We start from the raw sequence: 23,469 nt of genomic DNA on the forward strand, positions 1-23,469 counted from the left end.
GCTGTAATCTTCAAACGAGTTAGTGGCCAAAGCCCCAGCTACATTAAAAACCAAATTTCAATCCAGAAACTTCTGAAACAGCTGTGCTCTCCTCTGGAACAATGCAGCTCACAAAGCCCAGGACACAGCATGCCAGAGCTGGGCATACAGGATGCTCAGTGGAGTGGAGCTACCACAGAACAAGCTTCCTGTCACACAACAGGCCTGCCTAGAGTGCCCTCCTGAGGCTAGGCGTAACACAACTGGTGTGCCTGCCTCAGTTTCCCCTCTCATTTAATGGTTTAAAGGAGTCCATGACATTCTCTTGACTCAATATCTCTCCTTGGGGCCAGTGTTTTACAAGAACATAGATCAAACTTCCATAACAAAAGGCCCCGAACATTTATTAGCCTTGTGCCTGTAGTCCTTACAAAAAAGGAATCACACAACATCCAGTCCCTTGACACTCCAATGCCACATTCTGGCATCTTTTGCCACACCTATGCTCCCTGTTGACCCTCTTCTTTTTTTCTGCTAGGACAGACACCCCAGCCCTTTCAGTTACAGTGCAGCCACTCTTCCTGGTAGGAATCCCGATCTCCCCCAATCTCTCTGCTAGGGAATTATTCTCACCAGGGGAACAGCCACTGGCCTACTTTATATTGCCCTGGGTCCAGCTCTACAGAAGGGAGATGTCAGCAGGTAAGTGCCTCCACTATTCCCCTGATTTCAGAGCTTACTGGCCCTCCGCTTCAAATCCCCAGCTTAGACACCAGCAGACAACTCCCTGGGCTGCTCTCTGGCCTTTAACACTCTGTCATGACTAGGGTGATCAGATGTCCCAATTTTATAGGGACAGTCCCAATATTCTCATATAGGCGCCTATTACCTCCACCCCCATCCTGATTTTTCACACTTGCTATCTGGTCATTCTACTTGTGACCCATGGGTCTCAAACCTGGGTCTGTAGGGGCAGCTACATTCCAGTCCGTCATCTAGCAGCCTGCTGATGCTTGATCACGTGGGACCCACAAAACCCATCAACAGTCTGAGGCTCTGTCCCTGCAGTCCTATTGGTGGAGTCCTGGAGCAACGGACTGGCCTGCTAGTCCTACTTAAGCCAGCTGCAGGAACAGGAAGGTGTCTGAACAACTGGGCTCCACCCTGTTCTGGACAGTGTACCTTGTGCTTCCTGTTCCTGCAGCTTGATTTCCTGGCATCCTGATCCTTGGCATGTGATTTGCAATTCTGACCTCCAGTCTGTATCCTGACTCTGATCCCCTGGTTTCCTAACCCGGCCTATCTCTGGTTCCTGACTCATGGTTCTGATTTCCAGTGTGTGTCCTGCTTCTGATTGCTGGGTATCCTGACCCAGCTGACTCCTGTCTTGTGACTGTGGACTCTGGCTCTGACTACTAGGTCTGGCCACCCACAACCCAATCGTGACACCCTCACTCTCTGGCTTTGCAAAGTGAGCCAGCAAACCCTTCTTGCTGCTCTCCTGCTTTTAGCCTTCTCCCATGAACCAACTGCAGCTTCTTCCCAGGACCTTCCTCAGTCCCCCTACTCTTAGGCAGCTCTCACTTGCCCTTTTCACTCAAATTCTTCTCTAAGGCAACCCTCACTCGCTAGGTCCCCTCCCCTCTAGGGCCTAGGTTCCCTCTTTTAAGCCCAACTGGGGTGAGTCAGAGGTGCACTCTTAAAAGGCCAGTGTTACCCTGTGACACTTTCATAGCAGATTAGTCACTGCAAAAACTTTCCACCATAACAAGAATTACACTTGCAACATGGATGTCGCTATCTGTATAACCCCCATCTGCCTCTCTCAAAAAACAAAGAAAACCAGCTGTAAAACAGGGTTACTTACCAGTAACTGTTGTTCTTCGAGATGTGTTGCTCATGTCCATTCCAATATAGGTGAGTGCACGGCAGCATGCACAGTTCCTGGAACTTTTTTCCAGTACCCGTAGGGCCAGCTCTGATGTCCCCTGGAGTGCCGCACTCATGCCGCGACACATGAGACACTGCCGTCCCCACGTCCCCTCAGTCCCTTCTTTCTGCCAACTCCGACAGCGGGGACGGAGGGTGGGTATGGAATGGACATGAGCAACACATCTCGAAGAACAACAGTTACTGGTAAGTAACCCTGTTTTCTTCTTCGAGTGATTGCTCATGTCCATTCCGATATAGGTGACTGACAAGCAGTACCCTGGAGGTGGGCCAGAGTTATTGGTGAGCTGCCCTCAGCACGGCTCTGCCGAATCCCGCGTCCCCTCTCGCCTGCTGGACGATGGCGTAGTGGGACGTGAAGGTATACACCGACGATCAGGTGGCGGCTCTGCAGATGTTCTGCAGGGGCATTCTCTGCAGGAAGGCCGCAGAGGAGCCCTGAGCTCTGGTTGAGTGAATTGTGATGATACCGGGAGGGGCACATTTGCCTGCTTATAGCAGCACTTGATGCATGATGTGATTCACATGGAGATGCGCTGGGTGGAGACAGGGGATCCTTTCATCTGGTCCGCCACTGCGTCAAAGAGCTGCGTCGATTTCCGGAGCAGCTTTGTCCTCTCCATGTAGTAGGCCAGGGCTCGTCTCACCTCTGGCGAATGCCATCTCCGTTCCTCTTCCAAACCGTGCGGTTTGGGAAAACACAGGGAGAGATTTATCTTGGTTACAATGAAATTGGGAAACCACCATGGGCAGGGAGGCTGGGCGCGGCCTCAACTGCCCCTTATCCTTATAGAATACTGTATAAGGGGGCTCCGAGGTCAAGGCCCTAATCTCGGAGACCCTCCTATCTGAGGTAATGGCCACCCGGAGGCATCATGAAAGCATGAGCAGAGGGCATGAAACCATGGCTTCCAAGGGGGGGCCCCGTGAGTCTAGAGAAGACCAGGTTGGAATCCCAGGGAGGCACCGGGTCACGGACCTGTGGATAAAGCCTCTCCACCCCCTTGAGGAACCTGACCAACATGGGATGGGAGAACAGCGATCTCCCCTCTAGTGGCTGATGGAAGTCAGAAATGGCCACCAGGTGAACCTTCAGCAAGGCCAACGCCAGACCCTGGAGCTTTAGCTGGAGCAGGTACTCCAGGATTGCCTGTAGAGGCGAAAGGCTGGGCGGAATGCCCCAGGACTCTGCCCAAGAGGTAAACCGTTTCCACTTAGCCCAATACACAACCTGTGTAGAAGGTTTCCTGATGCCGAGCAGGCTCTCTCTCCCTTCGTCAGCCCGAGAGCCTCCAGGCCATGAGCTGCAGGGAGTCCAGGTCTGGGTGCAACTGATGACTGTGGCCCTGGGAGAGATGGTCGTGCTGCCTCGGGCCGGAGCAGTGAATATGACCTCCGCCCTATCCTTGTTTATTTCCAGTAGGACCTTGGGCAGGGGTGGAATGGGCGGGAACTCCGTCCAGTCACTGAGGAATGTGTCTGAAATGGACCCAGTCTCACAAGCCTGGCGCAAGCCGAACCTCGGCACTGCGTGTTCCAAGCCGACGTGAATAGATCCAGTTGGGGAACACCCCACCTTTGGAAGATCATAGTCACTACCTCCAGGTGCAGTGACCAGTCGTGGCGGGGTAGAAATGTCCTGTTGAGGTGATCCGCCTCGTCATTCCTCACCCCCAGGGGGTGCGAGGCAGTCGAGTGGAAGTCGGGTCTCACGGCAAAGCCCCACAGACAGGTAGCTCCCTCACAGAGAGCCGAGGAGCCCTCCCTGCCTGTTTATATAAACATAGGTGCGGCGTTGCCTGTCAGCACCTGTACCACTCTGCCTGCCAGGAATCGGAGGAACAGCCTGCACGCTTGGTGAATAGCCCTCAGCTCCTTCACGTTGATGTGCAGGCGCCTGTCCTCCTCTGACCAGAGCCCCTGAGTGCTCAGGTTGGCCCCGATGTGGGCTCCCCATCCCACATCTGAGGTGTCAGAGATTAAGGTGACCGACGGGACCAGTTCCCTGAACAGAACACGCTTCCACATTGTCCTGGGGGATCTCCACCAGTCTAGGAAGGCTAAGGAAGACGGGGAACTGTGACCACCCAATTCCGTGGGTGTCTGCTCGGCATATACCCGAGGCCAACCACACCTGAAGCGGCCTGAGACTCAGGCGAACTAGTCTCACTACGTACATGCAGGTCACCATGTGGCCGAATAGCTGAAGGCAGTGCCTGGCTGTTGTCATGAGGCATCGGTGTAGCCAGTGTGATATAGCGAAGGCAGAAGGCTGTAGAAAAGTGATACAATTTGCAAACTAGGGTGGGTGGGCGGGCGTAAGCCCGCCCACCGCTCAAGGCCCCTCCTCCAGCCCAAGGGGAGGAGCCACCGGACCTAGAGAGCAACTAATTACGGGGGACAACAAATGTAAAAACAGGAAGGGTGTGAGGGTCAGAGGTATAAAAGAAGGGAACCGGAGGGGGACACCGAGCAGAGAACCCCAGACAGCGCCCACCGCTCCCGGAAGGTGTCCGTGGAGCCAGCGGACGCCGCCCAGAAGAACTCTGCCCGGAGACGTGAACGTAGAAGGGAACGGAAATAGGCCCCACAGTCGCAGGACGCCTCCCCAGCCAACCTCCCCTCCCTGGTATTGAAGATGGCGACTTTTGCCAGGGCCAGGAGGAGGTTGACGAGGAGGTCCCGCGACTTTGTGGGGCCACGGACGGGGTGTGCATAAATAAACAAGTGTGGGGAAAAGTGCAGCCAGAACCTCAGCAGGAGGTTCTGGAGGAGCCGGAAGAGGGGCTGCAGCCTGGCGCACTCCAGGTACACATGCGCCAGGGTCTCCCTCATGCCGCAAAAGGGGCAGGTGTCGGGGTGGGGGGTGAATCGCGCCAAGAACACGCCCGTGCTCACGGCTCCGTGCAGGAGCCGCCAACTGATGTCCCCGGTGGGCCGTGGGGTCAAGATGGAATACAAGCTGGCCCACCGGGGGTCCCCACCCTCTAGAGGTGGCAGCAGGTCCTGCCATTTGGTGTCGGGGCGGGACGCGAGGGCGGGGAAGTGAAGGGTGTGAAGCACGAGCGTGTAAAGGTGGACTCTCGGCGCGGTTCGGAAGGGGACCAGCTGCAAATCATGCAGCCGGCTCGGTGCGTAGGGAGGAGGGGGCCGAGCGGGCTCGCGGGGCCGGGGCCCGATGGAGAGTGCCGGAGGGCCGGGGTTGAGGGGCGGGCGGGGAGTGCCCTCTCTCAGGACCCGCACGAGATAGGCGTGAGCAGTGGGGGGCAAGGCTGCCCTCACCTCCTGGAGTACGCGCCGGGGGGTTCGAAGGGTGGAAAAGTGATTGAAGGGAGATATGTAAGCCTCAGAATGCTCTGGGCTCTGTTCCCTGCAGTTTAGCTGAGAGTCGTTAGGGGGCAATTAGGAGCAGCTGGGGCTAATTAGGGACCAGCCAGGTGCTCCATAAAAACCCTCTGACCCAAACAGACAAGGCACGAGCAGGAGCAGGAGCAGGAGCAGGAGCAGGAGCAGGAGCAGGAGCAGGAGCAGGAGCAGGAGCAGGAGCAGGAGCAGGAGCAGGAGCAGGAGCAGGAGCAGGAGCAGGAGCAGGAGCAGGAGCGCTGTGCTGTGCTGTGCTGTGCTGTGCTGTGCTGTGCGTAGGAGTACTGATTGTGAGGAGGAACAGACCAGAGTGCAGAGATTCTGTGGAAGAGCAGGCTGGAGGACGGTACCAGGCTCAAGAAGCCAGAAGGAGGGGGAAAATTAGCCCAGGGGAACAGAGTTTGCAGCTGGGAACACGGTGCCAGCAGCACATAGCTGCTTCTCACAGGGCCCCTGGGCTGGGACCCGGAGGAGTGGGTGGGCCCGGGTCCCTACCCCCTCCTCGGGAAAAATGGAGTGACTGGAGACGCCCTGACCCACTACAAGCAATGGAAGCGTGAGGCCCACTAGGGTGTACTCGGTTATCTGCCACACCAGGAGATGATAGAGACCAGACCTCGAACATGGCTGAGATAGAAAGGCTGTGGCCTGGGAAGCGTCCAGGGTGGCCACAATGAATTTATGCATTGCACTGGGGTTAGAATGGACTTCTGCTTGTTTATGAGCAGTCCCAGCCTGCTGCACGTGGGGCAAGTGAGGGTCTTGCTCTCCTGCACTTGGAACCCAGACCTGCCCCTGATCAGCCGATTGACTAGGTAAGTGAAGATTTGCACACTCTTTCACCTCAGGTAGGCCGCCGCTACCGCCATGCATTTGGTGAACATCCTTGGAAGATGGCCAAAGGGCAGGGCTGTAAATTGGTACTGGGAGCCAGCCACCGTGAAGCGGAAGAAGCGCCTATGGCTGGGGAGGATGGACACATGAAAGTATGCATCCTTGAGATCGAGGGCGGCATACCAGTCTCTTGGATCCAGGAAGTATGGGTCGCAGACCCCCCTCTGCTTTTTTAAATGACTTGTCTGCAGTCACTCAGCACGAAATCGGGACTTTTAGAACTCAGGTGTCCTGGGTCAGAGTCCAGTGCTCTATTCACTAGGTCACACCGCCTCCCCTTGGGGACGCCCATTCAGAATAGAAGGGCCTTAACCTGTTCAGGGCAGGATGGGGTGGGTCCAGGAGAGCAGTAGGGGCGCCACCCTCGGGCACACTATCAAGACTGTCTCCTACGATTGTCCGACCCCCTGGGGGCCTCTGCTGGGGGGGTGAGGACGAGCCGGGGTTGACTAATTCCATCTCCTAAACCCCCTATTTCTGTAGGGTTGAAAGGGCCTAGGCAGAGGCCTTGCTGCTGCTGCGCCTGGGAACACGACTGTCTCCTGGAAGCCTGGGGCGTGTACAGGCCCAAGGAGCGAAGTGTGGCCCTAGAGTCCTTCAGACCGTGCAGCCTCGCATCAGTCTGATTGGAGAAGAGGGCCGACCCATCACAGGGGAGGTCCTGAATTGATTGCTGCCCCTCCTGGGACAGGCCCGAGGATTGCAGACACGAGCACCTCCTGATGGAAATGGCAGATGCTGTGGCCTTACCCGCCTAGTCGGCAGCATCTCTGGACATTTGGAGCGCTGCCTTAGCCTCCATGATTCCTTCATCAGGTGAAGTCAGCGGCCTGGTCCTGGGGCAGGGCCTCAGCAAACCGCCTTAGGGAATCCCACAAGTTAAGATTTGTTCTTGGGAATAGCACCAGGGTGGCCATGCCCGTTCCGCTGGTTGGCTGTGCCCACCCCTGGATTCCCAGGGCCGGGTGAGTGAATAGGTATTCGAACCCTTCGGCTGGACATGATACTCTTTCTGGGGCACCCTCAACGTAGGGGTGACCGGGGAAGGGGTTTGCCACAGGGCCTTAATAATTTGAGGACCCTATCGTGGGCTGGTAGGGCCGCTCTCGCTGGGGCAGTTGCCACCAGCACATTGGAGAGGGTAACAACAGCTTCCAATAGCTCCTTGGCCTCCGGCCCCAAGCTAGAGACTACCCTCTTGAGCAACTCCTGGTGCGCCCAAAAACCCTCCAGAGGCACCTTGAGGTCCCTGGAGACCACCTCGTCTCGGCCATGGGGTCCGACTCCTCGTCCGAGGAGCAGTGACTGTGGGCTTTCTGCCGTGCCAGGGGCACGGACTGCACCCCTGATGACAGGGTGAATTGGGGGCCCTGGTCCCATCTGGGTGCCCCATGGGGCCCAATAAGGCCATTGACCCCGGGGCCAAACCTGGGCTGACTGCCACCTGCTTTGATGCCTTGTGGGGGCGTCGGCTAGCCCGACGACTGTTCCCCCTGCAGGACCCCGAACCACAAGACAGGCGGTGCCATGGCCGTCCTTGGTCCCAGGTGCCGTGCCACACCAGGGACCAACTTCACACCGCCTCCGACACGGAGGATGACGAGGATCGCCTCCCTCGCTGCGGGCAGTTTCCCTGGACAGAGGCACACTGCGAAGAGCTCTCGGTACCAGAGCTTCGGTACCGAGGATGTAAGCGGCGCCACTTACCCCTCGCTGATGGAGACTGCTGCTGCTCCTCAGTCCCCAGTGCCGAGCCTGACAACGGCGACCGGGTTTCGCATTGGGGCCTGCGCGGTGCGGCGATTGGGGTTCCGCACCGCCTCGGTGTGGTGAACCCCTCGGTGCCGAGGCCTCTGTCAATGACTGGGATTCTGCGTTGTCTCGGGGCGGGTGAACTCCTCGGAGCCGAAGATCTGGAGCAGGAGCCCGAGCGCCGCCTGGCGGACCTCGACCAGTGCCACCTCCTAGTGTGCGCTGCCCCCGGTGCCGGGGAGCAATGTCGGCACCGAGAGGGAGACTCCGCATCCGGTGTCAAAACAGGTCAGCTCACTGACACCAACCTGGAGCGACTGCTGGGGGAGCGTCCTCACTCTACCCCTGGTGGCCGTCTGGCGGAAGATCTTCCTCCCCATACCAGGGATCTCCACTGCACTTCGAAGGGAACCCATGCGTGCTTGCCCCGGGACCCCGGCCCCTTCTCCCTCAGCAGAGTGGGGGGGACGGAGGTGGCGTAGGCAGGCCAACAAGGCTCTTGCCGCCTGAAAACCTCCGCATTGGCAGGGGCACTCTTCCACTCCGAGGAGTCAGGGGTGGCTCCCTGCTCAAATGCAGACCCGGAGAGGATTCGATGGGCCGTGGCCGGTGCATCTCTGTACTTGACCCTGCCCATACCCACGGCATAGGGGAGTGTCTGCACTCCACGCGCTCTCCTTGTCTTCGGCACCGGGGATGCTGCTCCGTGCCGACTTGAATCCAGTGTCAACGGTGCGCTCCGCACTGAGGTGACGCACAGTGCCGAGGGGGAGCAGGAAGGCCCGGACACAGAGCAGAGCACTGCGATAAGAGCAAGGCTTTAAACCTGATCTCTCTGTCCCTCTGGGATCACTGTTTGAAAGCCTTGCATTTCTTACTCGTCTTTCCTGTTTGCTCTGCCCCCAGGCACTTAAGGTACCGAGCACGGGAGGGTGGGGGGCTTAAAACCAGGCAGCCGGGACATAGCCTGGCCACCTTAAGTCCGTCAGGAACTTCTCATTAAACTACACTACTTAACAACTACTTAAAACTAACTAGGTACTTCGACTAACAAAGAGTTAAAAATAACGAGAGTTCTGTGGCACTTTAAAGACTAACAAATTTAATATTTGCAGACATAAGCTTTCGAGAGACTTCAGCTCTCTTCTTCATCTGAGAAGACTTCAACTGAAGTCTCTCGAAAGCTTATGTTTGCAAATATTAAATTTGTTAGTCTTTAAAGTGCCACAGAACTCTCCTTGTTTTTGCTGTATACAGACTAACACGGCTACCCCTCTGGAAAGAGTTCAAAGAAGGGGAATGGCACTTGCAGAGAGCAAAGCTAGTTCCATGCAACCGTCACAGGCGGAAAGAAGGGACTGAGGGGGTGTGGGGCCGGCATGAGTGCGGCACTCCAGGTGGCCCCAGAGTCAGCCCTACGGGTACTGCTAAGGGGAAAAAAGTTCCGGGAACCGTGCACAGTGGCATGCACTCACCGATATTGGAATGGACATGAGCAATCACTCGAAGGAGAACAAATAAATCAACCAACCAATCAACCAAAAAAAAAAAACCCACCACTAACTCGGAACAAAAAAAAAATTAACCCAACTAGAATTTTAATCCATAAGGGTGGACAGTGGGGACACCCAGAAAATCCGCTAGGGATTTTGCTGTTGCTATTGATTTCACGTGGAACTACTATGATGGATGGCAGTTTAAAAACCCTAAGATAAATAGGGAAATACTGATATCTGGTTTTCTTGTGAGTCTGAGGCTAAATCTTCCCTGTATGCCAATCCCTACAAAACTGCATGAGGTTAAACCATGCCTATTACTCTGTATTTGTGAAAAATCACACTTTTGAAATAAAATTCACATCTGAAAAGGGCAAAGAAATTAAATGACTACTCTACCTACAGCTTTGACCTGTTTGACAAGCTAGCCACCTTCACTGTGGACTTGTCTACACTTGACCCGTTACTGCAGCACAGCTGCAGCTACGCTGCTGTAGCACATCAGCGTAGACACTATCCATGCCCAATAGGAGGGGTCCTCCTGTCAGCATAGGTAATCCACCACCCCAAGAGGTGGTTGCTAGGTTGACAGAAGAATTCTTCTGTTGAGCTAGCACTGTCTACATGGAGACTTAGTTTGACTTAACTACATTGCTCGGGGATGTGGATTTTTCACATCCTGAGTGACTTAGCTGGGTTGCTCTAATTTTCTAGTGTGTACCAGCCTTGAAGTGTAGGAGATATTCTTTTGTAACCTACAGTATGCCTGTGAGATGTTTGTATTGTGACTGAAGTGTTTGCAAAAGGATGGAAAGTTTCTGAAGCAATTAACTAGAATTCTGATTGACTTTTCTGTGGCTTGCTCTAAAGAGGAAAACAAAAGTTATAGTTAAATTGATTTGGTATGTGAGGTAAACTGTGGTTGTTAAAAGATACTGATAATAGATTCAATAGAGAGGTGTAATGTTATATCTTTTCACTGATATTGAGATGTCAGTATCATTCGGTTCATATTATGAAAAAACAAGGTGACTTACCAGTAACTGTTGTTCTTCGAGATGTGTTGCTCATATTCATTCCAATATAGGTGAGTGCGCGCCCCGTGCATGAGTCTCTGGAAGGTTTTCTGCCCCTAGCAACCCCCGCGGGTTGGCTCCTGCTCCCCCTGGAGTACCGCGCTCATATCGCGGTATATAGGGCACCGCCGACCCCGTGGCCCCCAGTCCCTTCTTTCTGCTGACTCGGACAGTGGGGACGGAGGGCGGGTTTGGAATGGATATGAGCAACACATCTCGAAGAACAAGAGTTACTGGTAAATAACCTTGTTTTCTCTCTTCGAGTGATTGCTCATATGCATTCTAATATAGGTGATTAAATAGCCATACCTTGGAGGCGGGTAGGAGTCACTGGCGAGTAGCCCTTCTCAGCATGGCTCTGCTGACGCCCGCGTCCTCTCTCACCTGTTGCACGATGGCGTAGTGAAATGTAAAGGTGTGGACCAATGACCAGATTGCTGCCTTGCAGATATCCTGCAGGGGCACACGCTCCAGGAAGGCTGCCGATGAGGCCTGGGCTCGGGTCGAGTGTGCCATCACGGTCCCTGGAAGTGGCACCTTCGCCTGGTCGTAGCAGGTACGTATGTAGGCGGTGATCCAGGTGGAGATGCGCTAGGTGGAGACAGGTGAGCCTTTCATCTGGTCTGTGACTGCCACGAACAGTTGCGTTGACCTCCGGAATGGCCTTGTGCGATCGATGTAATAGGCCAGGGCCCGTCTGACGTCCAATGAGTGCCATCTCCACTCGACCTCCGAACCGTGTGGTTTAGGGAAAAACACGGGGAGGAAGATGTCCTGGTTACAGTGAAACTGAGACACCACCTTAGGTAAGAAGGCTGGGTGGGGTCTCAGCCTCACTTTATCTTTGTAGAAGACCGTGTAGGGGGGCTCCGAGGTCAAAGCTCTTAACTCGGAGACCCTCCTAGCCGATGAGATGGCTACTAGGAAGGCTACCTTCCAGGAAAGGACGAGCAATGGGCATGTAGCCATGGGCTCGAAGGGGGGTCCCATCAAGACGGTGAGGACCAGATTCAGATCCCAGAGAGGTACCGGGTCACGGACCTGCGGATATAGCCTCTCTATCCCCTTGAGGAACCTAAGGGACATAGGGTGCGAGAAGATCGACTTCCCTTCCATTGACTGGTGGAAGGCCGAGATGGCCGCCAAGTATACCCTCAGGGAGGCCAGTGCCAAGCCCTGCGTCTTTAAGTCGAGCAGGTACTCTAGAATCGCCTGAATGGGCGAAGAGCTCGGCGGGATGCCCTGGGACTCCGCCCAAACAGTAAAGCGCTTCCATTTAGCCTTATACAGCACCTGAGTGGAAGGCTTCCTGCTTCCCAGCAGGACCTGCTGAACTTGCACAGAACAGGTTCTCTCTCCCTCCGTCAACCACAGAGTCTCTATGCAGTCAGGTGGAGGGAGTCCAGGTCCGGGTGCAGCAGGCGTTCCTGGTCCTGGAAGAGCAGGTCATAGCACTTCGAAAGTGGTATTGGCGTGGCTATGGACAGGTCCAGCAGCATACTGAACCAGTGCTGCCGGGGCCAGGCCGGTGCAATCAGGATAACGTCCGCTTTGTGTCTCATGACTTTCAAGAGTACTTTGGGAAGTAGCGGAATGGGGGGAAATGCATACATTAGGGGCCCTGTCCAGTCTATCAGGAAGGCATCGGAGATGGAGCCCGGCTCATGACTGCGGAGCGAGCAGAACCTCGGGCACTTCTTGTTCCACGCCGAGGCAAACAGGTCTAGTTGGGGAACACCTCACTTGTGGAAGAGAAAAGTTGTCACCTCCCAGTGAAGCGACCAGTCGTGGCGGGGTAAGAACGACCTGCTGAAGTGGTCCGCCTCGTTGTTCCTGACCCCTGGGAGGTGAGAATCATGCCCCACCGCAAGGTCCCACAGTTGTATGGCTTCCTGACAGAGGGCCGAGGAGCGTGCCCCCCCCCCGCCTGTTTATATAAAACATGGCTGCCGTATTGTCCGTGAGGACGTGCACCACCCTGCCCTTTAGGAACCTGAGGAACACTTTGCAGGCCAGCCGGACAGCCCAGAGCTCCCTGACATTGATGTGGAGGTGCAACTCTTGTGGCGACCAGAGACCCTGCATGCTGAGGTCGCGGATCATGTGGGCCCCCCAGCCCACATCCGAAGCGTCTGTTATTAGCGTTATGGAGGGAGTCAAGTCTGCAAAGAGAACCCCCCTCAGTACTTCCCTCAGGTCTGTCCACCAGTTGAGAGACGCTAGTGCTTGTGGTGGAATTGTGACCACCTTGGACAGTGAATGTCTGGCCGGGGCATATACAGAGGCCAACCAACCTTGGAGAGGCCTGAGTTTGAGGCGAGCCAACCTCACCACATATGTGCATGCCGCCATGTGTCCCAACAGCTGAAGGCAGTGCCTGGATGTCGTTGTGTGGGACCTGTACAACTCTGGGATTATGGCGGCCATGGTCTCGAAGCGAGACCGTGGGAGGAAGGCTCTGACCTGCACCGCATTGAGGGTGGCCCCTATGAAGTCTATGTGCTACACTGGGGTGAGTGTGGACTTCTGCTCGTTGATGAGCAGCCCCAGTCCGGTGCATGTTGCGCAAGTCAAGGCCAGGCTGTTTTCCACATGGACCCTTGACCTTCCCCATATCAACCAGTCGTCTAGGTAAGGGAAGATCTGTACGCCTCTGCGTCGCAGATGGGCCGCTACTACCGCTATACATTTCGTGAAAACCCTGAGCGCTGAGGAAAGGCCAAAAGGCAGGGCCAAAAACTGGTAGTGGCCCCCGGCTACCATAAAGCGGAGGAAACGTCTGTGGCCTGGGAGGATAGAGGGCAGCATACCAATCCCCTGGATCCAGGGCGGGAATAATGGAGGCTAGGGCGACCACGCGGAACTTGAGGCGCCTGATAAACTTGTTCAGACAATGAAGGTCCAGAATAGGCCTCAGGCCTCCCTTCGCTTTGCGGATAAGGAAATAGCGGGAATAGAACCTCCTGCCCCTTTCCCGAGGAGGAACTTCCTCTACCGCCCCTAGGAGGAGAAGAGAGCAGACCTCCTGGACAAGGAGTAGCTCGTGAGAGGGGTCCCTGAAGAGGGATGGAATAGGGGGAAAGTCTGGAGAGAAGGCTGAGAGCTGCAGGGCACCACACTCAGCACCACACTCAGCACCCAGCGGGCCGAGGTTATTTTCTGCCACTCTCAAAGGAACGGGCGCAGTCTGTCTGCAAAGGGCAGAATGGGATCCAGGGGGACGGGGAAATAACCACCCTTGAACGTCCCATCAAAAGGGGCGCTTGTTGTTTTTCTGCAGTCCTTGCTGAGAGCCCTCAGCAGGGCCTTGGCAGTCTCGGTGGTTACACTGCCTGAAACGGTCTCTGCCTCTCCTAGGCTGGGTAGGCCTAAGAGGTGGTCTGGAGACGGGCTGCTGTCTCTGAGGTCGCTGCTTGCCCTGGCGCCTCGTGGCCTGCGGCACATACAGGCCTAAGGACTTTAGGATGGCCCTAGAGTCCTTCAAGGCGTGCAATTTATTGTCTGTCTTGTCAGAAAACAAGCCCACCCCGTCAAAGGGCAGGTCTTGAATGGCCTGTTGCACTTCAGGCGACAGGCCCAATGATTGAAGCCAAGTAGATCGTCACATGACTATCCCGGATGCCATTGCCCTCCCCGCCGCGTCCATTGTGTCGCTGGCAGATTGGAGAGCGGCTCCTGCGACGGTTGCGCCCTCCTGGAGCAGGGTGTTGTAGTCCTCGGCCAGGTCTTGGGGTAGCGCAGGGAGGACCATAAGTTGAGGTTATAACAGTCAAGGAGTGCTTGGTGGTTGGCTATACGCAGTTGAAGAGCTGCCGTTGAATAAACCTTCCTCCCAAAAAGGTCTAATTTTTTATTCTCCTTATTTTTGGGAGTATTTGACTGGGCCCCTTGTCTGTCTCTCTGGTTAACGGCATCCACGACCAGCGACCCCGGGGGAGGGTGGTTGTAAAGGTATTCGAACCCTTGAGGGGGAACATAATAGTTGCGCTCGGCTGTTTTTGAAGTTGCAACCACCGAGGCAGGCGTCTCCCAGAGGGGCTTGACCAACTTGAGGACCCAGTCGTGAACTGGGAGCGCGACCCTGGATGGCCTCGCTGAACCTGACACCCCAAAGAAGGGTCTTCCTCCTCTGATAGCTCTTTAAGGTCCATTTTTAAATTGTCTGCGAACCTCTTTAAGAGCTCCTGATGGGCCTTAAAGTCAGGAAGCGGGGTCCTCTGGTCCCTGGCTGTTGTATCTGGGAGGGAAGAGGAGGAGGATTGTGGAAGGGGACCAGTGGAGGGGCCTTCCATAGGGTCAGAGTATTCTTCTGAAGAGTGACCCCTGTCTTGACTTGGGGGTGGGGTGGCAGTTGGGCTGCCACTGAAGGCACTGACCCTGTTCCCTGGGTCATCTGCGGCGGCCAGGGACCCCAGTATGGCCATTGCCATGGCCCCTGCACCCATATTGGCACCGGTGCCGGATACAACACAGGCCGCCGGGGGCCTGGACTGTTTGACCTGCGACGCTTTGTGCGGTCTCTCTCCACATCGGGTGGGGATCTACTCCAGGGTGATCGAGAGCGCTCCTGGTGATGTTTACGGTGCCGGCGAGGGGGTGAACGACTGGAGCTGGTGGATGAGCGCCCCCGAGGTTTCTGAGTCTTATGGCGGTTATCTGCCGGAGACCTGGGGCAGCCCTGCTCCCTACTGCGCTGTCTGTCAGCAGCTAAGAGGCAGCTTTGGATCTGCGGTGCCCAAGGGTCACTCAATGCCGAGTGGTGCAGTGCCGGAGCCCGCACCGCACTGCGCGTTCGGGACCTCGAGTGGTAACGCTGTGATGCTGGGGACTGAAGGCGTTGCCACAGTGCGGAGGCATCCGCCGGTGCCGGAGCACGCGCTGGACTGGGCGTCCGCGATCTAGAGCGGCGACAGCGGCTCTCAGAGTCTGCTGGGTAAAACCGGCTGCTAGGGGACCAGGAACGGCGTCTGGTTCCCCGGGGATGTGGCACTGCCGTTGGGCTGTAGGCCGGGGATCTGGACCGGTGCCGAGGGACGTGAACCTTCTCAGGCACCGGGATCCGCACTGGGGATCAGGAGCTTCGCTCGCGCGGTGCCATAGATCTCGGCACCGGAGTGGGCAATCGGTGCCGGGTGCTTCTGGGCGAATGGGACCGGTGCTGCATCTCTGTGCGTGAATGGGAGCGGTGCCGGGAGCTGTGCACCGAGGCTTGAAGGTGATGCCGAGTCTCCCTTGGTGCCGTATAGCTGGTGATGGAGCGGTGCCGGGACTCCGATGACCGGTCCCTGTGTGATGTGGAGCTGGAGCGGCAGCTCTCGGAACCTCGCGACCGCTCCCGGTGTTGAGGTGTCGAGGTGCTTGACGACCCTTGGTCAGAGCAAGGAGGGGGGGTGTGCCGTTCCCCCCTCCTCGACCGTCTGGGGGGGAGACGTTGATCCCTGTCTCCTACCCCACCGGGGTAACCCAGCATGGGTCTACCCCGAGACGCCATCCCAGAAGCCCTCGGCCGAGGAGGGGACAGAGGTGTGGGCATAGACTATAGACTGGGGACCGACGAGCTAGGCAGCAGTTCTGCAGAAAAGGACCTGGGGGTAACAGTGGATAAAAAGCTGGATATGAGTCAGCAGTGTGCCCTGGTTGTCAAGAAGGCTAATAGCAGATTGGGCTGCATTAGGAGGAGCATTGCCAGCAGGTCACGGGAAGTGATTATTCCCCTCTATTCAGCATTGGTGAGGCTGCATTTAGAGTATTGTGTCCAGTTTTGGGCCCCCCACTACAAAAAGGATGTGGACAAGTTGGAGAGAGTCCAGCGGAGGGCAACAAAAATGATTAGGGGGCTGGAGCACAGGACTTATGAGGAGAGGCTGAGGGAACTGGGCTTGTTTAGTCTGCAAAAGAGAAGAATGAGGGGGGATTTGATAGCAGCCTTTAACTACCTGAAAGGGGGTTCCAGGGAGGATGGGGCTAGGCTGTTCTCGGTGGTGGCAGATGACAGAACAAGGAGCAACGGTCTCAAGCTGCAGGGGGGGAGGTCTAGGTTGGACATTAGGAAAACATTTTTCACTAGGAGGGTGGTGAAGCACTGGAATGGGTTACCTAGGGAGGTGGTGGAATCTCCATCTTTAGAGGTTTTTAAGCTGAGGCTTGACAAAGCCCTGGCTGGGATGATATAGCTGAGGTTAGTCCTGCTTTGAGCAGGGGGTTGGACTAGATGATCTCCTGTGGTCCCTTCCAACTCTAATATTCTATGATTCTATGCCCATCAGGGTGCGTGCCGCTGCAAATGCCTCCAGCGTCGAAGGCCCTTGCAGGGGCGCTCCCCCACCCCCCGGGGTCGGGGGAGGCTCCCTGAGCGGAGATGCCGGTGCTGGAGCAGTCTCAATGGCATGTGGCTGGGGCATCTCCTGCATCACCCCCTGCTGTACCGGTCGCAGGGAGGAGTCCATAGGCGCGGCCTCTGGCCGCTTCTTCTTTTTGGGTACCGTCTTCTGAGCCGGTGCCGGAGGAGCGCTGCATACCGACGAAACTCTCGGTGCCGTCGGCGACCTGGAGGGTTCGGAGTTCGGACGCAGCGCCGACTCCATTAGGATGGCCCTGAGGCGAGCATCCCGCTCCTTTTGAGTCTGGGGTTTAAACAATTTGAAAATCTGGCACTTATCTTTGCGATGCTGCTCTCCAAGGCATCAGAGGCAGCGGTCATGCGGATCGCTGACCGGGAAAGCTTTCGAGCAAGCCGCACAGGCTTTAAACCCGGTGGAGCCAGGCATGGCTTCGTCAAAACCCTAAGGGCTAACTATACACTAACTAACTTACTCTATATAAAATGAATAACTATTTTAAACAATTTTAACTATTAACTCTAAACTATAACGGATATTGCTACTTGCTAATGAGCAAGGGGCAGACATTCCACTGACCGTCATGGGTGGAAAGAAGGAACTGGGGGCCACAGGGTCGGCGGTGCCCTATATACCGCGATATGAGCGCGGTACTCCAGGGGGCGCAGGAGCCGACCCATGGGGGTTGCTAGGGGCAGAATAGCTTCCGGAGACTCGTGCACGGAGCGCGCACTCACCTATATTGGAATGCATATGAGCAATCACTCGAAGAGAAGTAGAATGACTATCTGTAATCTTTCCCCACATTTATCACATCTAATATAAAAATGACCTTGTACAAGGGCCAAATCCTGTCCTCAGATATGGACACAGTTTTCAATAATTTCAGGGAGTGCTAGGCAAGCATAGAGTATCTTGTCTCATGTTGTTGTTTGTTTGTTTTGTGGTCCTGTGGCTTTTTGGAAGACATCTATAGTGTGCATTGAGAGTCTTCATTCTGTTTGTTAGCCTGCAAGAGTTCCAGAAAAAAGAGAGAGAAGTCACCCCTTAATGTTTCTGAATTGAAAAATGAATCCATTAGCTTTCGAAGGCATGGTCACAATGTAACCATATTTTAAGCATCACCAGCCATATCCCCTTACATCTACCTAACCCAGGACTAGATCATGCTATTTGCTCACTGCTCCCACTGTGCGTGGGGATAAATGCACATCTCCATGGGACAGTAGAAAATCAGGACCACAATATATGCCAGAATGTAAACTACATCAGGCAGATTATGAAAACTGAAATCAAACCAGTGTAACATAATGATGAATTATTTTCCATAGCATATTGTAGTGGGGTGTCAGTTGTCCCTCCCCCTCTGAGTTAGAGGGAGACCACACCACCTCACTATGTCACCAGAACTACAGTCTAATGGTGGGGAAATTAGCCAATCAAGTCTAAAGAGCTCAAACCCTCAGGCAGGGCCAAGGTAGTAGGCAGTCTAGGGATCTCAAGCCCTCAGGCAGGGCAGAGCTGTGGGAAAACACAGACCATTCCACCTAAGGTGAGAAAGTTGCCACCCCAGGGCGGTATTGGCAGGAGGGGGTAGGGAGACCTGGGCCCACCCTACTTCACCAGGTCCCAGGTCCAGGGCACTAACAGTGGCAGAAGGCTCCACCACTGGATCAGCAGGGATCCCACTGAAACTCGCTGACACAAACACCCACAAGAATTGGACTAAAGTCTGGTTTTCCTGGGCTACTTCCTACCACAGTTTGGGAAGGGTCTATCATCCAGGGGTCCTTTGCCTCATCGGGATATTCAGCCACAGCAAACTTAGCAGCTCCTCTCTGGCCCCGGTCTCCTCCAGGATCAGGACAGCGCCTGACTTGGTAGCAGAGCCGGAGGCCTGCAGCAAGCAAGACACATCTGTCTCCTTCCCTGGCTCTCTCTCTCTCAACTGAGCTGGAGGCTTCACCTTTTATACTTCCTGTCCCGCCTCTCAACTTGCAGTGGGTGGGGCGGGCCCAGCCTAGGCCCACCCACCCAGGCACAGACAGTGGTCCTTCCCCCTCTGCCTCAGAAGAAGGGCACATCGCCTCACTATACACATACATACATTTAAGGCCCAGTTTTCAGAGGTGTTAAATGCCCATAGTTCATACTAAAGTCAATGGGAGCTGTGGATGTTTAGCACCATTAAACCCTAAAATACAGAATAATGTTTCCTTTAATATATATATATATATATCTGAAAACCACCATCAAGAATTTTAAATAATAAGCATGAATAAGGGGACTCAGTTTCTACCAACCAAATGATTTTCATAAACCCTAAATGATCTTCACTCTTTTATTATACTCTGCTGAAAAGAGTAAATGTCTTGCTCCCCATGTATGGTTTTGCACATCAAAATAAATAGAAATATCCCTTTGCCATCTGAGAAAGAACATCATTAGTGAGCTATTAAAATTCTAGTAGTTCTCTGTTATAGATTAGAACTTGGAAGCTGGACCAATATTTTTGGCATAAGTGATGGTCATTATTGACCTACTTTTGGTTTATGTCATTACTGACCTACTTTCTGCTGGAAAAGTTATACAAGCAGACTACAAACGAATGAAATAGGATGGTATAAGTCAGTCCTAACTCAATGTCCAGTAAAAATCCAGTGCGGCAGGACCAGAGTCAGTGACATCAGAGCAGCATGAAGAATTCTCCTAATATTGCAAATGCCCCTCCTGATCTCAGTAAGGTTGTGGGGAGTTGGATCCAACCAGCAGAGAGACTGAGCACCCATTTTTGCTGTGGGGGAAGTGACATTGTCCCTTCCTTATGTTGGCATACCCCCACTGCTTGTTGTCCTTTCTTCCCTTGTACTCAAGATGCAACAGGTAGGGCAAGAGGGGAGTGTGTGACACTGTGCCCACCCTCCACAGTGTGCAGTTGGTTGGTTTGGGGGAGATGGTCAATAAGATTCATCAGCCTTGCCTCTTGTGGGTGGGCACCGACTCAGGATCCTGTCTTACAACCTTGACCACAGGACTACAACAGTGACCAATAATTTGCATTCGGTGCCATATTCAACCCTGAAGTAAATGGGCACCATTCCAATTGGCTTCAATGGGCGTTGTGCCTACTTAGTCCAAGGCTCAATCTGGCCTGTAGAGTGCTGGTTGGCTAACAATAAGAATCATGACCAGGACTCTGTGTGTCTTTGTTTGAAAGCTCTGGTTAGGTGTAGGATAAGCAGCAGTGTGCAATTTTTCATAACAAGGAGTTAGGGATGAGGCTGGTGTTGGGGCCTAGAAAAGACTATTGAATTCTTTGAGCAACAAACAGATGAGTTCCAATGGAAGTCACAGAAGATTTCCCAAGAGGAACATATTGATGTGCTGGACTTTGGCATGACCCAACAAGTGAAGAAGTTTCCTTGGTAGAAAAAGTAGGGAAAAGCGTGTATGCACCTGGACCATAATCCAGAATCACTGAAGTCAATAGGAGTCTTTCCACTGATTCAGTATGCGTTCAGTCAAGCCCATAATTCTACATATCAGGTAATCTACCTTCTACATACACAGTAAAGCAGAAGATGAAGCTGCTCCAAAACAAAACATGGACATTGGTGTCCAATAAATTAGTATTAAATGCATAGGCATGCGCAGAACATTTCATTAGGTTGTGCACCCAGTTAATGTCATTGCAAACTCAATTCCACCGGTGAGTCACATTTGAATTACCCGCTGGCAGAATTCTCGCCGCATCCTAGTCTCCGCCGCAAAATATCACAAAGAACGATATTTCGGCAGCAGATCGCGGCAAAATCTTGCAGCTCCTTCTTCCTCCTGTCTTGCCCTCCGCCAAATTCTCAGAGATATAGGAAATACTGAAAGGGAACAAGAAGTGGAGAGTATATGTGAATATTTACCAAGCTGCAATTTGAAAATGTAGAATGTGATGACGAAATGTTTATGGGTTAAGATACAAAAAAGAAAATAGAGATATCTGCAACAGACCACCAGGACTGGAAGAGAACAAGAGCATCAAGCTATTGAACCAGCCTCCATGTACATAAACTAGGTATCTGTTGGGTAAATAATGCAGCTAAATATCAAAAAGGTTCCTAAATTACACAGAGACGACTTTATGGTCCACCTGAGCAGACACTAGCCTGGATTGCCCTTTAGCAATAGGCAGGAACTGATCTGAAAATAGGAGAACACTGAATTCAGCATAGTAGGGAATGGGTTCACTCAGTGTGGCTCTAAAAGAGTATTAGATGTTAGAAAAGCAAATTTTGCAGATTAGGAAACAGAATAAGGTCCAGTGGAAAGAAATATTAAATATACTAGTATGGCAGAAGACTGGGAAATCCTAAAAGTCACCATGATTGTAAGATGTCATGCAGTAGACTATGATTCTTCTGCAAAAGAAAAATGCAAGGACCACAAAGTGACTGATATGGTTTTATAATCAACTGTTCAAAGATGTAAGGTTAAACAAAAGAGGAATGGAAAGAGAAAGATGAGATGCAGCCAGATAAGAGTACACAGTCAAATAACACGTGTATGTAATGATAGTGAAATGCTAATCATATGGGTTAAGGGGAGTCAGAAGCGCTTTTGTTCATCCCTCAGAATCACATATTAAAGAAAAGTCCCTACGGAATGGAAAAAGGAGAGAGAGAGAGAGATGGATTTTCTTGCGTTCACTTTAATAAAATGGTAAGGCACTCAGATGTGCAGGATAAGAACCAGATTGGGCCAGGGTGTGTGACGTGCTCTCTGAGCACCTAAAAGTGTCAGGTCTCCTGCCTGCTGCGCAAGGAATGACATCAGGTCTAGCAGAATTGAAGTTAGAATAAGACAGGAGCCAGAGGATGTGAGTGGGAGTGAAACAAACTGCTCTCTCAGGCATCGGGGAGGAAGAAGAGGCCAAGCAAATCAACATAAATGAGGCGCTAGTCCACGGAGAGGAGGCAGAAGGGAACAGCAGGGGGGATGAGCAGAGCAAGAGATCTGAGCTACCAGTCAGAGAGCTAACATCAGCCATATGAGTAATACTTTGGGAGAAGGGATTGGAACCAGGAAGAAGCACAGAGATGAGCATGTCTGATACAAAATTTCAATCTGAGTATGTTCTCTGTATCTCTCTGATTAGAGATGTAGTAACTCGGAGAAGACAGGTTGGCACTGGACTTTTCAGTTATACTCAGATAGTTCAAAGGCTAGAACAGCAAGAAAAAACTGTACTTTTCCAACAAAACCACAGCATGCTGTGTAGCAATTTTTAGAATCTTGCAAACTCAACAGCAACAGTTGATTTGATTTGATGGTGGAGAATAAAGATTACGAACCACAGATGGTTCAAAGGCAATTATTTCTGCTAGAAAGGTAAGTAATAGTTTAATTTACCAAGACACAGTAGGACTTCTGAAAGAAAAGAAAGAAAGAAAGAAAGACATCTACAATTTCATTACTTGCTGCTGCTGTAAAACACAATGTACTTTAATGTGATTTGAGGAGGGAGATGTCCTCTCTCTAATATTTGTTTTAGCCTTGTAATGGCAAATTTAGCTGCTGCTGCTGCCTAGACCAGGCAGTATAATTTGCAAATCAATCCTTCACTTAATCTCAAACTATTGAAAAGATATTTGTATAAAAACTATATAAACAGGGACTGCTTGATTAAAAAAATGAAAAATGTCTGCAACTCCATTTTGCTGGGAGGGTGAGGAGTCAAAAAAAAAAAAAAAAGAAAAGAAAAGAAAAAAAAAAAAGAAAAGAAAAGAAAAGAAAGAAAAAACCCACCATCAGCCCAAACCATCAGAAGACAATGTGTAAAGCCTTGAGACAAACAAAGCACATGGCACAGAAAAATATACTAAGGAATATGAGAAACTTTCCAGAGTTCCTGGCAGGCTAAATATCCCAGTTTTGCCAACTCTCAGGATTTTATTTAAATCTCATGATATTTGGTATTTTTCAGTGCTATGAGGCAACTCATTAGGTGAGAATTTCAGCTTTCATTAAAATAAAAGTAAGTTTCTATGTCTCATGATGGCAGAGCTAAACATGAAAACATGACTTAATGTACCCTAAAGGTTAAAAAACCAGTTGGCAAATGAAAAGCACCCATAATTCATTTTTGTACAATTTCATGATTTTCAGGCTAAGTGCATGATTTTGGGGCTCCTGATGCATGACTTTTGAACATTTGGGGCTGAAAATTCTGTGTCAGAAACATTAAACGTTTTGTGTAATTAGAAGAAAGAGTGGAACACTTTATGATAAAGACTATCCTCTTAAAAGCGGATGAAAACCAACCTTTAGAATTTGCTCCCCATAGTTATACAACTGCTCTGTGGCTTGTGTAAAATGCATAACAACAGAAAATATATCACTTGGCCCACAAAACCCTCTTAGTACTAGATGGCTTCATAAAATGAAACATCAGGAGATCCAGATATTTGCCATCTTGTTTAATCAGAGAATCATAGAATATTAGAGTTGGAAGGGACCTCAGGAGGTCATCTAGTCCACCCCCTGCTCAAAGCAGGACTAACCTCAGCTATATCATCCCAGCCAGGGCTTTGTCAAGCCTCAGCTTAAAAACCTCTAAAGATGGAGATT

Source organism: Emydura macquarii, unplaced genomic scaffold (assembly GCF_026122565.2).
Source record: "Emydura macquarii macquarii isolate MOO-44397 ecotype Brisbane River unplaced genomic scaffold, CSIRO-AGI_Emac_v2 contig_2681, whole genome shotgun sequence".
NCBI classification, from domain to species: Eukaryota; Metazoa; Chordata; order Testudines; family Chelidae; genus Emydura; species Emydura macquarii.